The 16,716-nt window shown below is 44.3% G+C and overlaps 1 long non-coding RNA gene across 1 annotated transcript; it reads left to right on the forward strand.

Annotated features, from left to right (window-relative positions):
* Positions 1-5,570: 5,570 nt before the first annotated feature.
* Positions 5,571-7,798, forward strand: LOC118001393. Its single transcript, XR_004676674.1, has 3 exons — positions 5,571-5,866; positions 6,594-6,678; positions 7,117-7,798. It is a non-coding gene; the product is annotated as an uncharacterized LOC118001393 (long non-coding RNA).
* Positions 7,799-16,716: the final 8,918 nt, after the last annotated feature.

Genomic DNA, 16,716 nt, shown 5'->3' on the forward strand with positions numbered 1-16,716 from the left:
TTTAATAACCACCACAAACATAAAATAAGTGGTACAAAATTCCTATTTCTTGATTTAATCTTGATAAGAAAGCAATGCGCTGAGTAAGCCTTCAAATCCTAAAGTTAAACATTTTTTTTCAATTTTCCACTGTTTACTGAAAAAAATTATTGCTACTGCTTTTGGATTTTTGAGCACAAACCATGTTGTTTAATGCACATTGGAGAAAGCTGGTTAATGGACAGCAATCAGTTCAGAAATTGCTCAAAGACAGCGTGTGCATCATGTTGAGGTTTGAGGATGATACCCCTATGCCATTGCAGAAACAAAATAGGAAACTTCTCGTGACTTTCTGTCCACAGAATCACTACATGGAAGACAAAAAGGCTGCAAACCGCTTTGTGATATACTGAAACATTTTGCTATCTCTACTTGGTTTCTCTAAGAACAGAATTTTATGAAGTCTGAGGTCACTCTGGAGGGCCTCCATTAAAATGTGACTGGTTTTTGTCTATGTGCAGATTTCTGTATGGTGATGTTTCTTACTCTTCTTTCGGGTTATAAACCCCTTTGAGAATCGGTAAAAGTTACAGAATCTAGAAAAAATGCACACATACACACACACACAGAAGTTGCGTATCTGTGAGGGAGTTCCATGAAATCCCTGAGCATGTCTCTGCACACAGGCTATACTTTGTCTGATTGATGAATTCATCTTACATTTTTATAACCTTTCTAGGCCGCCTGCATTTTATTGGTACATTTGGGTAAGGGAGCCAAGATTCCTTTAAAAATCCACAAAAAGATGAGAAGCCTTGAAATGGAGAGGTAACAGACAAAACTAAAAACCCAACAGCCCCGAAGAGTCAATTCCTCTAGGAATTTCTTTCCCAGGTGTTGCTATTTCCTCCTACACTAGTGAGATTCTAGTCCTTCCTCTCCTTTTGCTGCTTTCACCTGCCCTTCTACCTCTCCTCTCAGGGACCCTAACATGGACACGTTCTTACCCGTTTCGTTCCGATCGAGTGTGACATCTTTGTAAGTGCATGCTCGTTTAATTTGTGAAACCGGGTGCCTTTCTTCCTGTGTATACAATTTTGTGTCGTAGAGTATCTTCCCCGTTCTTTTGAAAAGGCTTCTTCAAGAAAGATAAGTTCTGAACTGGGGAAATATTCTTTCTCAGATTAGCCAGTGAGTTGACTCATTTTAAATGAGAGATTGAACGTGTTTTCTTCACTACCCGCTTACTCTTTCCACCGCAATGAGCCAGGTTATCAACCAGTTTCACACCTCCCTCCCCTTTAGCACCTTAGCCTTAACTCCACATTCCAAAAAGAGTAGCTTCTGTAAGATCCCACTGGGCTTTTACCTGTGGGAAGACTGGTGGTTGTCTCCCTGGCAAATGGTTTCTCTTCAAGTGCAGTTCTCCAGGTTTCCACTAGTTGGGGCTCTATACAAAGGAAAGAAAACGGAAGGGCCGCTTCAGAATTATTTACTAACAAAACAGCATTTGACATGGTATCCCTAAACGATTTCCTCAGTCTCTGAAAGAAGCTCGCTAATTTTTATTCCAATATACCAGTCATGAGGTTGTATTGTTGGATCACTTGTGTTTGCTTCGCTTACCTTTGTTAGAGTCTAAACCCAGTTGACTGTTTTGGTATGATTTGCAGGGATCCAGTTCACCCAATGCATTGTTATTATAAAATATGAAAATAAAAAATGCACAAATGGAACATTCAGTACATAAGTAGTAAGACCATCTTCTTTGCCAGTTTTTTCTAGGACAGGGAGGTCTCTAGTCATCTTTTAAAGCCCGTGGCAAAGTCCTGCACAGATTGGACCCTTAATGAATGTAGTTTGGTTTCTGCCTCTAACTAAGGACCTGAGTTTGGACAAGATTATCCAGTACCAGTTCTCAGGAAAAACCACTGGGAAACCGTCTTGGTCCATGCTAACGCTTGGCTGTCTCTCTTGGCTTTACTTACTTTGCGACGGTTTGAAAGATTACCTTGGGTAGTCACATATAATCAAGGTCTCCCAGTGCTTTGCTTACACTTGCGTTTTGTTTTAGGTTTGTTTATCCTGTCTCTCTCCACCTCCCCGGAGATCCTTTGGCAAATCTGATAAACAATGCCTTTTTCTTGCTCAAGGCAGAAAGTCCAATCGAATACAATGGGAGGCCAGACTTGGCTGAAACGCAGGCTGCAGGTGTTCTCCGCATTGTGGTCATCTAAACCAGATGCTGGGAGTCCGAGCACCTGCTTCCCCTCTCTGCCTACACTCTGGAGACTACCACTCCTGGGTAAGCGAGGCCAGAGAACCAGGCTGAAGAGGATAATGTACCCAGTGCAGCATCCTTCTGACAGATAAAATGAGTTGCCCTAGAAACAGTTTCACAGAGTTTCCCTTGAAGTTCTCCAATACATACAGTTTGATTTGTGCTCTCCCTCCCTTTCTTAATCTGACACCACCACCCTCTCAACACACGTGCCCTGGACAATATAGTCTACTAGACGCAGATACTCGGGGGGGCAATTTTATTTTTCTCTGGATTACATTATCTGGAAAGACAAGACCGGCCATGGACAAGAGGGTGATGATTTTTATGGTTCTGATAAGAATGATACAGATGTTAAAAGCCTTGCACAGCCTCGGATTTTATGAACACGTCCACGGGTGCCATAAATCTCTGAACAATCCGGAAAGAACATTAAATCTTCTATCTCGAATGTTGAACATTAAATAAGAGATCAGGGAGAAACTGGTCCCTGTTGGAGGGTGACTCTGCTATCAACACTGACTACCAGACAGGTTGGTTCTGGTATTTTTACTAAGCTGATTCTAAGTTCTATGATTTCAGTTCTAAATATTAGTAATAAACTGACTGCATACGTATTCAAACCCTTAACAGCAAACCTGAATGAATTAAGTTCTGTCCTGCTGTTAATATTTTTATCTCCGATTTCCATGTTCCTTTTCCTCACAAACGTCTTTCTGGACAGAGCTAATATTTTGCATTCATAGAGGGGGATATATTTTCTCTGTGTACCCCTGCACCGTGTTCCTAACACTCAATGGAGAAAGCTTTTGCCTTTGAGGATTGAGGTCCTGACCTCACTCCACTCTGGAGGCTTCCATGCAACCCCCCTCCCCCAGTGAGGGGGCTGGGGCCATGGCCTGGAGGAGAGGCATGTACTGGGCCTGTGGCCTTCTCAACACCACCAGGAGAACCTGGTCTCCTGTCGGTGAGCTTCCACTGATGCCACAGCTTGAGGAAGCCCTTTAGAATTGTTCCCTGTAGCTCTGTAATACATGGATATATTTTTGTTCCTTCCCCTCGGACCAAGTCTACCCTGGAAAGAATACTTTGAGATGAAGGATCTGGGGTGGGTCCATGGGCAAGAGAGGGGGCAAGAGATGGGGTGAGGTGGGTGGGAGAGGAGGGACAAATCAGAACTAGTGGAGTGGACGTGATATGAAAGATAGGTGATATTTGCTGAAAATTCCTTGAAATAAACCAAAGGTTCACAACATATTTCCCCAGAAAGGGCCGACTTCCACTCCTACCCACATTCTTCTCAGCCAAAGCCTCATTAGAAGAGGCACCCAGACTGGACACAATTAGGAGAAGAGAGGGGGGGGCTCTGGTAGGTGAGAAACTGTGGACACTCCGATCTGCAGATGGGTTGTACCCAGAGCTTGGAATCCACTTGGGGCTGACGAATGGATGGGGCGCAGGGGGCTGCTTAGGTGGAGATGAATATGGAAATGGAGATTACAACCGAAGATAAACAATGCATCTTTCATTTAATAGGATTGGAACTGTTTTCACTTATCTGCGTGACTCTTTTGTGCCTCTTAATTTGTCCTTGAAGTTCTGTATCTAATCATTAGCTGAGCAACCAATAATTCTCCCTCAGTCCCCCACCCCTTTTTACAACCAACTTTAATCTTTCGACTCAGTGAAAAACATGTTTCCCCTATCATAACTGGTTTAACAAAAATTCTCTTTCAAGTTTAGATTGCTCAGATACAATGCCTTCCTGCAGCTTCATGCTAGAGAAAGGAATTTACATTAGAAAAGAGAGATTTATGATAGCATTGAATTTCCATTTGAATATGGAGAGTTAATAACATGCATATGTTTTTTTATTATTATTATTTTAAGGCTTCAACGACGCCATAGGCAAGGGAAAGCTGGAAACTGCGGGGCTGGCAGGGCTCAATGAATAATTTAATCTGGATTTCATTCACAAACGGCAGCGCACTCCTAGGGAAAGGACCGGGGCGCTTCCCCAGATCGGAACTGGAGTAAGTGCCAGGATTTCCTGATTTGTTTACATTTCGCAAAAAACTGTTTTCCCCCGGACTAGGACAGAATTAGACTTCCTTTTCCACTTTTGGCTCCTTCCAGGCTATTCTTGTTCAAGGTATTCTGTCCCCTTTCCCTGCATTCTTCTTCGTCCCGGTCTCAGCTGGGTTCTTTGGTCTCACAGAAACCCGTGAGGGGCAGCGAGCGAGGCTGGCAGGAGGAGAATGGACCCGGGGACAACAATGGGCCCGCGGTCGCCAGCTTTTCCCGGACACGGCGCAGTTTCCAGGCCTCGGTCCTGTCTCCCCACCGAGCGCGCCAACGGGCCTGGGCGGGGAGGGCTGGGGGCTGGGTCACGGGGGCCGCGGCGTGATGCGTGTCCGGTGACCTTGCGGGATTCGGGAGGCTCGAAAGGGAGATCCGAATTCACTTCCCTTCGTACACACTCCGCTGCTGAGACCGGCCGGGGGTCGTGCGGGGAACACGAGTCCAGCCGGATCTAAGCGTGGGGCGCCAGGGTTGCCTTTTAGGGGCCAAGCTCCCGGGCCCGGGGCTGTCGGGGCTTCTAGTTCACCCCGTTATCCTTTCTGCTTGGGGTGGTTTCACTTTCACCATCTTGACCATCTCCAGCTGTTCCACAAGCTTGTTTTGAACATTTACTCTACGTTCATCTGTTTATAAATGTTTGGCAGTCCGGGGATTAGTTCCTTTTCCTAACAAGGGAACTGTAGGCCGTGGTTCATGGCCGATGTGCACGTATCAAAGGCAACCAGGTCTTGTTGGGGGCCCACAAATAAGAATAGGTCAGAGAGGGGCGCCTGGGTGGCTCAGTCGGTTGAGCGACTGCCTTCGGCTCGGGTCATGATCCTGGAGTCCCTGGATCGAGTCCCGCGTCGGGCTCCCTGCTCGGCGGGGAGCCTGCTTCTCCCTCTGACCCTCCCCCCTCTCATGTGCTCTCTGTCTCTCTCATTCTCTCTCTCAAAAAAAAAAAAAAAAAAAAAAAAGTACTATCATGCCTAGAAATCTGATAAAGACCAGGCGCCTGGGTGGCTCAGTTGGTTAAGCGACTGCCTTCGGCTCAGGTCATGATCCTGGAGTCCCGGGATCGAGTCCCGCATCGGGCTCCCTGCTCGGCAGGGAGTCTGCTTCTCCCTCTGACCCTCCCCCCTCTCATGTGTTCTCTCTCATTCTCTCTCTCTCTCAAATAAATAAATAAAATCTTTAAAAAAAGAAAAAGAATAGGTCAGAGAAACGCAGAAGCTGCGGGAGGGAGAGGGGACAGGTTCACTGAAAGAGAGGTGTAAGTCTCTTGTTTATTTGCGTTTCTGTTTCTTTTTTCCTTCTCTCTTGTTTCTGAGGCTGAAGGGCTCTTTGGGTTTCACTAGTTAAGGTCGTGTCTGTTTTGAATCAGCTCCGCCTCTCTGGCCCTAGGGATCATTGTGAAAACCGTCTTGGAGCAAAGGGATCATTGTGAAAACCGTCTTGGAGCAAAGGGATCATTGTGAAAACCGTCTTGGAGCAAAGGGATCATTGTGAAAACCGTCTTGGAGCCACCCTACCCTCCCGCCTTGGGTACCTTTCTTCCGCATCTTGGGTTCCCTGGGGCAGCCGGTGCCATCTGTCCTTTTCTGCTTTCCTAGAAATCAGACCGAGTTCCCAGTAGAGAAGCAGAAAACTTTGTTTGTACTGGAGCATGGCTCTAAACATTAACTAGCACCATCCCAGTGGCTATTTGCATCATAACGGAAGACACATAAAGTAAAGGAATGAGTCTCTAATTGTGGAATTTATGATATCAGTGGAGGTCCACTTGGAGCTCTTCCAAGTGTTCCTGTAATCACATCATACTGAGGGTGGATTGTGTTTAAAGCAGGGGTCGAGTCAGGCACACGTGTTTATTTATATCCTCATGTATACGTATGTAGATGTACATACAAAGAGACACAGCTGATCATGAAGATCCTGCTGGTGCTGCCGCGCAGACGGACGGATGACCATATACTAAAATAGGGACGCTGTGAGCAAGTCAATATTTAGCTATTGCGAAATGTCACTTCATAGCATTGTCTACTCAGTCAAGTACCTGTGGGGACGCTGACCTTTTAGAAGGCCAAAATGGACTCCCTTCTGTGACCTCCTGCACAGGTAGGCAGAACAAATGGCTGTTGTCACTATAATCTAAACACACATTCAGATGCACCCAGCGGACTAATGTGCAAAAGGAGCGTTTAAACGGACACTAGCGTAGCTGGGGACATCAAAAGAATAACATTTTTCTTTTTTCTCCTGCTGGTTTCAGAGACAGTACTGTGGGTGATTTCCTTCAACTCCTGCTTTGGATTCTCTTCCACAACAAGCACCTAGGAAATGATCAGCTGACAAGTGTAAGTGAAGCACATACTCCAAAAATCACATCATGTCCTCATCAGGGTCTAGAGAAAGATAGAAAATGAGTAATGACCTGAGGGCCAATATGACATGTATCTTCTAAGGGGAAAACCCCCCACGATGAACATGTGTGAGGGGAAGAAAAGAAGCCAGATTTACAACAATGTTAATAGAAAACCTAAAGATCTCTGAAATCAGGTGAACGAGTATGCAAACTACAAGGTAGAATATAATACACTGTATTTATTTTTTACTCTCTCAACTGCTTTACTGAGGTATGACTGACGTATAAAAAGCTGTACATAGTTGATGTCCGGAACTCCACGAGTGTGGGGGAGAACGTGGTACATACAGCTGGTGCTGTGTCTACGGGGATTGCAGAGATCAGCATTTTCCATTATGCTTCATACAAGGTCAAATGTTCTTAATTCCAGGTCTTCATTTCGAGAGAAGATCAGATGCAGCCAGCTTACCTGAGAGAGCTTTCCCTATCTCTATGAATACAGCAAATATTCGGGAGGACCCTCAGATTTCTCTACTGTTAGTAAGCAAGACCCACTGGCTCCTCTGAAGGGCTCCTTGGACCCTCAGGAGTCCAGCTTGAATACTCTGCAGGCTAACCCAGTGATTCTTTTGGGCTCGTCTCCAATGCTAAGCTAGGCTCCTGCACAGAGGAAACACGCATTGGTTCAAAGACAGTCCCAGCGTGGTGGGCACTGGAGGCACTGAAAATGGGATGGTTTCCATGTAGCAAGTACACGTGCTGGTTTTGCCTTATGATTGTCGGAAGGCTGAGCAGTCTATTGTGCCAGGCACTCGAGAGTCGTCGAAGTCCTGGTGGTCCCTATCACCTCCCTAGCCGGGAAGATTCCTCCTCTCGCTCAAGTAGTACCCTGGCCTCTTTCTTTGTGAGCTGGCAATGAGGGGCTGCAAAGGTACACATTTTCTAGGTCCTGATTTCTATCTTCCTATACACCAGATTCTTAATTCAATAGCTACAAAACTGCTGTATGTTCAGTCAGATGTGCAAATACAGTGGTCTCCAATCCTGGAAACACTTTCTTTTAATAATTGCCACACTTGCATGACTTCAGATATGTACATGGTGGGCGACTGGTTGAGAGCAGATTCCGGGTCTATATAAATAACTTCATTTTTTTTTTAAAGAGTCATTGTGTATTTGGTACCTGTCATGTCTCCACGATGGCTTATGTGTCTTCACGGAACGATCAGCTGGGTTCTCCCTGGTCTTTAGCCTTTCATTCTAGATTCCTGAAGATGCCTTCGAAGGCGTCACTGCCCGAAGCCATGGTTTCTGGGTAGTTTTAGCCACTGAGAGATCAGCAGAGTTGTGGGTACGTGGGCAGCAGTCAGCTTGGGGTGAGGTGAGGGCTGCACAAAATAAGTCAGCAGATCTGAAAAACCGTGGGGATGACCAGCATGGAGACTTGGCCTTCCTCATAAATCCCCTATTCCCCTCTTGGCAGGTAGGTAAAGGCTCTGTTTCAGAGGAGGCAAAGCTGGGACATGTGGGGAGGGTGTGATCACTCAAGGCTACTTTGGGATCCATTGGCAAAACAAGATGAAAGCACCCAGTTTCTGACTGTGGGACCAGATGGGCCTGGGTACTTTTTGAGCCAATGGCACGGTCATCTCCCTTATTTCCTTTGCTCCACCCCACCTAGCTCTGATACCTCTTCCTATACCACTTACACTTGACACATTTAGCCCCGCCGGAGAGAAAGGGAGATTGGCTGGGACAAAGTCCACACCCACCACGCCCACCCCCCTTGGGCCATCTTGTTATCTCTTCTTGGAGTGTGATTTAGTACCACGTGACACACTAAGATACAATAACCTGAACCCTCTATTACTTTAGGAACGACAACTGAGCAAAAAAAAAAAAAAAATGCTTGTTGGAATAGCCCTGCTGATTATAGCTAGCAGGTGTTATCTTGGAAGAGGATGGAAAATAACACAGAGCCAAGAGTTGTTTTGGATGGCTAGAGTGAATTCAAAAATAGATGAAGATTTGCCCACACGTTAAGAAAATCCTCAAAGACATGACAACTGTCAAGGTTGCACTTCTTAGCAGTTATCACCTACTTTTTGTTTTTTGCTTCATCAGCTATATAAGCCTGCAAGTTTCAGTATGAGGATTTCCTGCTACACTTTTAGTTTTCAGTTACAGATTGACTAGGCCTGCCAGTAGGTCTGGCTTGCTGATGTTTGCTGGTAGATTATCCTTGTAAAAGTTACTATTGTCAGGGTTCATTTTTTTTTTTTTTTAAAGATAATGAGGAATGGCAATTCAAATAAATTCCATGGCCTCATTGCTAGTGATGGTCCAACAACTATGAACAAAACAGAAAGATGGCCTCATTTTAAATAAACCTACTTTTTAAAAATACAATAGCAAACTAAACAAACACACGAGAAAACAGCCCACGGTGGAGTTTACCAACCTGAAAGAGTTCAGGTTTTGCCCAAGTCAGGGACCAACCTCTCGTACAGGGATTCATTTTTCCTTTTCTCAATATTGAATGGAACTCCCTTTTTAAAGGCTGATGATTTATTGTCTAAAACTGGAACTGGGACAAATTCAAGGCAGGATGAAAGGAAGTCTCCAAAACAATAGCATTGAAATTCTCCCAGGGCTTTTTCAATTGTGAGAATGTAGGGCTCTGGTGTTGCTACACTGTGTCGAGCACAGGACTCCACAGAGTGGCGGCATGCCTAAGTGGTGGAGTTTTGTTTTGTTTTGTTTTGTTTTTGAGAAAGAGAGAGCATGAGCGAGCACACAGAGGAAGAGGGAGAGGGAGAAGCCGACTCCCCGCCAAGCAGGGAGCCGGACGACATGGGGCTCGATCCCAGAACTCTGGGATCATGTCCTGAGACGAAGACAGACGCTCAACTTACTGAGCCACCCGGGCACCCCCATGCTTCTCCATCTTTAATTTTTTATGGCGAACTCAGGATTTGAACCCGGGCAGGCTCACGCCATTGCCATATTTCACTTAGCAATCTTGCCTCCTAAGAAAAGTAAATTGCCTAGATTAAAGGATGTTAGGTATAGAGGGCCTAGGAGGAATTGACTTTTGTCCAAAGAAGCCCAGCACGTTTAGTTTTTGAGATGAGTCCCGATATTCTGCCACTGAATAATGAGGCTGGATAGGTTGGGTCCTGCTATGTTTTACTACGCAGCTGATCTTCCCAATTCTATTTAATTCTATTCCCAGCCTGCCTATTCTTGAAAATGACTAAAGTAGCTAATGTGCCTTTATATATTTTTATTCCAGGCTTCTGCAGAGCTCCAGTCTCATTTCAACCACTTCCTAAACATCACTACTGAATCCAGGCCTTCCTGTACCTCCAGTATTTTCACAGAAACTTCCAGCCCCACCCTAAACTTGCTCTTCATTTGGACTTCTCTAGCTCTGTAACTGTGTCACTTAGTCACCCAGACTCTGAAGCTCAGGGTAAGATTTATTTCCCTCTTTCCTGTACCGTCCCTACCTCCATCCCCTCCCCAAGCACACCATCAGTTAGTCATCAAGCTGTATCTGTCCCCACCCAGCTCTACTGCGAGGAACCAAATTGCTAAAACCAGATTTTGGAATAAATTTCCAACTAGTTTGCCCACATTCAGGCTCTCTGTCCTCGATACCACTATCCGACTAAAGTTGTGACTCAATGCCTTCAAGAGTTTTCTGTGCTCTCTGATGTGCCAGGCGCTGTTCTAAGCTGGAGATACATCACCTCTCTGCCTTGCTCTTGCTGTCGCTTCTGCTTGGAGTCTTCACTCTCCCTCTTGCCAATATTTCTGGTTTCAGGACGACTGAGTTCTCTGCCTCTCCCAGTGGATGAGGTCATGGTATATACACATCCTTTCCCCCCTGACCTGAGGTTGGAAAGATTTAAAGAGCTCTAGCCTGACACCTGACTGTGGTAGAAAGTGTCTTTGCACTGATTTAGCCTGTTCACCCTCCTCAGTTTCTGCTTTGATTCTAATGCCTACCTTAGACCTTAGTCTTGGTATTTGAACTTATGCCACTTGTTCGTTTCTGAGTTCCTCATGGTGACCTCCTACTTCCTACATCTTACACAGGGTCGCCTTAATACAAGCCTGCCCATACACTCCATTGCTGTGAGACCCAACTTTCCAAAAGACTCTGCAGTTTCTGATACTCCACCTGCCTCTTTGGAAACTAGAATATTGTGGTTCATTGGTTCAACAATCAATAAATGGTTTTGAAACCCCTCTACGTGCCAGAGGCCAGTCACAAAACACATAGTAGGAATGACAACTTCTTGTCTTCATGATGCTCACTCTCTCACTGGGGCAAGAGATTCCCTAAGGAAGATAATTTTGGAAAGTGAGAAAGACCAGGAGCAAATAAAATGGGCTGCTGAGATGGAGGAAGGGGAGGGCAGAGGCTCGCTTAGATAAGATGCTAAAGGAAAGCATCTCAGGTAGGACTTGTATGATGAGAATGAGTTGGCCAGCTGTAAAATGGGTCACTGTTCCAAGCAGAGGGAACCGCAGATGAATGATTCTACTGGCTCCACCAGTCTGCCATGTTCTAGAAACAGAAGAGAGGCCAACAGACGAGCAAAGGAGGGGAGAGTGGTAAGAAAGGTGGCCACGGGGGCCCGGGCATGGAGGCCTTGTTGCTGTGCTCCTGAGAGGTAGTTTTGTTGGATTCTCCCCAGTTGTTGGTTGCCTGGCCCTCCAGATCTTCTGCAGTGTTCATCAGACTGACCTTCCCCTTGATCCCTTCCAGTCTGATCTGTCCTGCCCCCGGAACCCCTACACACACCTACTTTGGTGGCAGGATATGGTTACAGACTTTTGGATTCCACTCATTGCCCACCTCATGGTCATTACATGGGCAATGCTCAGTCAGCACATCCGAGATGAGATGATGTCCATCTAAGTTCTACCTGTCTTCCAATGCCCAATTCCAGTACCAGTTTCTTCAGGATGTTTTCCTAAATGATCCCAGCTAGAGAAAGACCCTTTCCCAGTAGCCTGCCTGGGTCTGAGTCATCACATGCTAGTTTATACTCTGGTGTCACCTTCCCTTCTAGATTATCTGTCTTTGATAGTAGGGACTCTGGTACAATTTTGTTCCGTGAGGATTAAACAGCATAGCGTCTGCTCTGAGTAGTCATATGACAATAACTGTGTTTTGGAGAATGAACTCTTTGTGACGGTTTCTGACTATTGTCATGGGGATTAAGAATATCTGTAAAGCATCCAGAGCATAGTAGGCTCTAAATAAATCAGAAGAGTATGATCATTTTCATAGTCGTGTGACTTTAAGCATGTCTCTTTACGTTGAAATGATGCCGCTGGAAAAAATGATTTCTAAAATGTTCTCTGGCTCTGAAACTTGAGCATGACTTGGATGAACATCCTGAAGAAGCTCAGGAAAAGACAGTCATTGGTGTTGGGTAGCATTTCCCCTTCAAGTGGGAAGGCTTGAAAGCATTGCAGATTCTTTTATCGCCCCGGTGCTAATTCACAACAGGTTATTTTCAATAATAGAGCGAGGGGGTATCTGTTCTTAGTAGTATTTCAAATGTTTTGCGTGTATAAACAGTGATAATACCTTTTTCAAATGTGCACTTAACGATAGCAAGCATTGTCAGAGAAGTGGATAAACAGAAATTCTCATACACTTCTGGTGGGTGTATACATCAGTACGCTCTATTTGGAGGATGATTAGAGGACAGCTAGGAAAGTGAAAGATGTGCATATTATATAATTCAGCAATTCTGCCCCCGGAGAAACTCTAGCACTTTCATAAAGAGGCTTGTTTTAGCAATTCATAAGAGTTCTGCTTGTCATAGCAAACTTGGAAGCAACCCAAGTGTCTATGAACAGGAGGGCTAAAGAAATTGTGGTGCATTCCTATATGGCCATTAAGATGAGTGAGCTACATATACAAATATCAACACGGATGAATGTCAAAAACACAATACTCAGTGAAAAAACAAACTGCATAATCATAATACCTTTTAAATAAAGTTAAAACATGGAATATATAGTTATGGATATGAACATAAAATGTAAAAATATAACAACATGCATGGGCAATACCAAATTCAGAATAACTCCAGGAGGGATGAAAGGAGGGAGCAGAATTAGGAGAGGGGTATGTAAGGGGCTTCAGCTGAATAAAGAATATGGTTTTGCCTTAGGGGCACCTGGGTGGCTCAGTCGGTTAAGCGTCTGACTCTTGATTTTGGCTCCGGTCATGATCTCAGGGTTGTGAGACTGAGCTCCATGTTGGGCTTCGTGCTGAACGTGGAGCCTACTTAAGTAAGATTCTCCCTCTCTCTCTCTCTCCTGCCTCTCTCCTCTCTCTCTCTCTCTAAAACAAAAAAATAATAAAATAAAGTGAAAGAAATAGGGCAAAATATTAAGATTTGATGAAGCTGGATGCATACATTAGTGCTTATTATTACTATATTCCTTTCGTAGACTTGTAATAATTAATGGAAAAGAAAATATAACTATTAAAATATACCTGTAAGTTGTTGAGTTTGAAAGAAAACAGGTAATTTAAGCTACTCTTGACGTGGCTATCTAAAACCTACATCTTGATGCTTGTCTTTGTGAACACGTAAGAAAAATACCTGGATTTGAGACTAAGTATCAATAATTACAATGAATATAATGAAAATAATTAAGGTGACACATTTTGAAAAGTGTTTCTTACTATTACATCTTGGAAGTATATAGTGTTATTTTCCTTTAGACAGATTTCATCTTACCAAATGCCCACTGAGGTACTTAATTGTGTATTGTCTTTTACATTCATTTAAATATTTCATGCGCTTATCTCATCTTTCCAGCTGAACTGAACCAGAACCCCAATCATCCCGTTTTTAGTCTGGAGTTTTCCTTGTCAACAGCATGCTGTTTTCCTACTCAATAAATACTTTTTAAAGGAATGAGTAAATAATCATAATTTTAATGCACCAATGTCTCTCATAAAAGAAACCTTTGAGCACAGCAGAATCATTTACCCATGAAAGAATTTGATGTGTCTCTAGGACGTAGGACGTGACCGTGTTCTTTTCCCAATATGCAGGTGTCCCAGTTTGCAGCGTGCACAAACCAACCAACTGACCTGATTCTTTATTCCAGGGTTTATAACAATGCACACTTCACTCCTTTCTGGAGAAGGCCGCTGGCCTCCCATCACGCTCCCAGCACAGTGTGGAATGGGCCTCCCCTGCTGTCCGGCATCACTCCTTCTCTTCCAGGAAACACACACCCGGCCCCGCCTCTGTTCTGTTTTGACACTTGCATTTCTGAAAGGCAAAAGTCAGATCTTAATATTCAGACCTGAATACTCATTGAATTCTCAGTGATGGCAGGAAAAATTAGAGGATACAGGCAAAATTTTTGCAGCAATGTGGATGAAAGCAATCTTTATTTTTCTCTAATACTTGGTCCGGCTTTGAGGTTCTCTAGTTCCACCAGATAAAATGCCAAGCCTTTGTAGTGTGTTTTGTTGTGGTTTTTTTTCCTCCTTTTTTTTTTTTTTTTTTTTTTGATGTGAGCTGGCATCTTTCATGAAAAGATAAAGGCATCAATTAACTATACTCCCAACTCCCAAGGATAAAAGCTATTGTTGTGAACAGGAGTTAGGCACGCACATGGTATCAAGTAAGAGCCTGGAAACAGACTGCTGCCAAGGAAAACAGATGTCTGTCTCCTTTAAGGAGCCCAAATTATGTGTATATTAGCGATTGCTAATCTCCTGATTGATTTAACAACGATGGTACTGAGGAGCTAACTTGGTTGAGCACAATCATTGCCATTACCACTGTCACAATAAAATTTAAAAATGATTCAATCAACCAGTAACGAACACGACTATAAAACAATAGCCAAGGAGCCATCCTAAAAGAGACGAGGATGCATCGAACGCAGAAATGATAAAGGGTCAGACGACGTCTGCTTCTGTGCTCTGCTCTAAAGGCAGAAGTCCAGATGTGGGTAGAAGAGGAATTCCCCCACACAACAATGAGTAATAACGACTAACTCACAATCATAGGATGCATGAGACAATGATGAATTGTATATTTCAAGCCTATGGAAGACAATCAGAATGGCTGCTTTCTTCCTAGTGGAACACACCAGCGAAATGGGGACTGAAAGAAAATTCCACTTGAGGTTTTGTACACTGTTTTTCCTGTTTTCCTGACATGGTTATAAATAAGAAAAAGTACAGATGTTCAGATTCTCTTTGCAGTCCCATGACCGTGTTTCATCCTTTTATTGGGTTGCTCTTATTGTTCCTTTCATGTTGTTTTTAAACTCGCCTGCACATGCTGTCCTCAGGACCTTTGGGATCTCTTTCTCTCTTTCTTGTGCCTTCTTTCTGTCTTTCTGTCTTTCTCCTTTCCTCCTTCCTACCTTTTTTTCCCTCCCTCCTTCCTTCCTTTCTTCTTCTCTTCTTCATTTCTTATTTGTCAGGATTATTGGGAGAAGAGAGGCAGGCATAGATCATGAGCCAGAATCAAGAAGAGCAGCATGAAATAGAGGGCTTGTCTAGAAAAGAGAAAGCAGTATGTCCTAGGAAAGCCCCGTTTACTCTCTCTGTCTCCACAGAGATCAGCTCATTCCTCGTTTACATTCATACTAAGGGGGCATATCCAGAAATAGGTCAGCTTGAAGGTTAAATAACTTCAGCATGACCAGGCTGGTCATGAGAACATGGAAACAGTTCTGAAGTGTGTCTAGAAGGTCAGCTTCACTTTTAGGAAGCAGAGGGTCCAGTTTAATACAAGATTAGATTCAAACTTTTACTTGCTTCTGAGCTGAGCTCCCTGTTTTCCCTCCCCAGGGATTTGAAGGATGCACACAGAAAAGGGCTGGGAGAGAGACTGGGAAGTCACTTGAGCTGCAGTGGGCTTTGTTGTGTTTTTTATTTTCTTTCTTTCTTTTTTTTTTTTAAAGATTTTATTTATTTGACAGAGAGACACAGCGAGAGTGGGAACACATGCAGGGGGAGCGGGAGAGGGAGAAGCAGGCTTCCTGCGGAGCAGGGAGCCCAATGTGGGGCTTGATCCCAGGACCCTGGGATCATGACCTGAGCAGAAGGCAGATGCTTAACCGACTGAGCCACCCAGGTGCCCCATGTTTTTCTTTTCTTTGTATCAGTTCCTCTGGCAAAGCCCTATTAACCTATGTGTTTAACTCCAAGCTCCTTTCACTTTTTAAATGGAATCACCTTACTCTCATGAAGATCTTATGAGATTCACAGTCACTAGAGTCAGGAAAAGTGACGTCCAAGTTCCTGGTCTTTGCTGCGCAGTGGTCCAAGGCTATTTCTACAAGATACAAACACCTAGGTGCTTCCAGATTTGGGATGCTGGTCTGCCCGATGCCAAACATCTGGATAGTTGAAAACATCAGGATGTTTGGCATCAAGCAGACAAAACATCTGGATGACTGCTTGAGTTTTTCACTTTTTAACTGGATGTTTGGTGTCATGTAGACACAAGCTGAGGTTCTGACTTCATCCTGTAACAGCTCCCAGGCTGCCAGGCTGGCTCCAGATTCCTTTTATTGCAACTGACATTTTTACAAGGAAGCATTGCGTTCCGTGTGATGCCTGCTGCTCTTATGTTCAGAAACAGATTCATTACTCAGAAAACAAAACAAAAAAACCCCAGCCCGAACCAACCCCCAAATGTAACAGGCACAGGCAAGGGTCTGAAGAAACTGGAGAATTTCAGAGTCACCACTGTCTTTGTGAGCAGAATCATGACACAGCTTTTGTAAGAGGGGGCGGCTGGCGAGAGAAGATCTCCAGAGTGGGAAAAGCACCAGATCCATTCGGCCAGCCCTCAATTGGCCTCCCTCCCATTTCAGCCAAAAATAGGGTTTCCATGCTGGCCAAGGTGGCGCTTCCTACATTGTTGGCTGTAGATTTATGACAAATGGCACAACATTCCATAAAACACACCAGTGATTCCACAAAAGAAACCGTGGGGGTCGGTTAGAAAAC

The sequence above is a fragment of the Mirounga leonina genome, unplaced genomic scaffold (assembly GCF_011800145.1).
Source record: "Mirounga leonina isolate KUSES-001 unplaced genomic scaffold, KU_Mleo_1.0 Mir_53, whole genome shotgun sequence".
Taxonomy (NCBI): Eukaryota; Metazoa; Chordata; class Mammalia; order Carnivora; family Phocidae; genus Mirounga; species Mirounga leonina.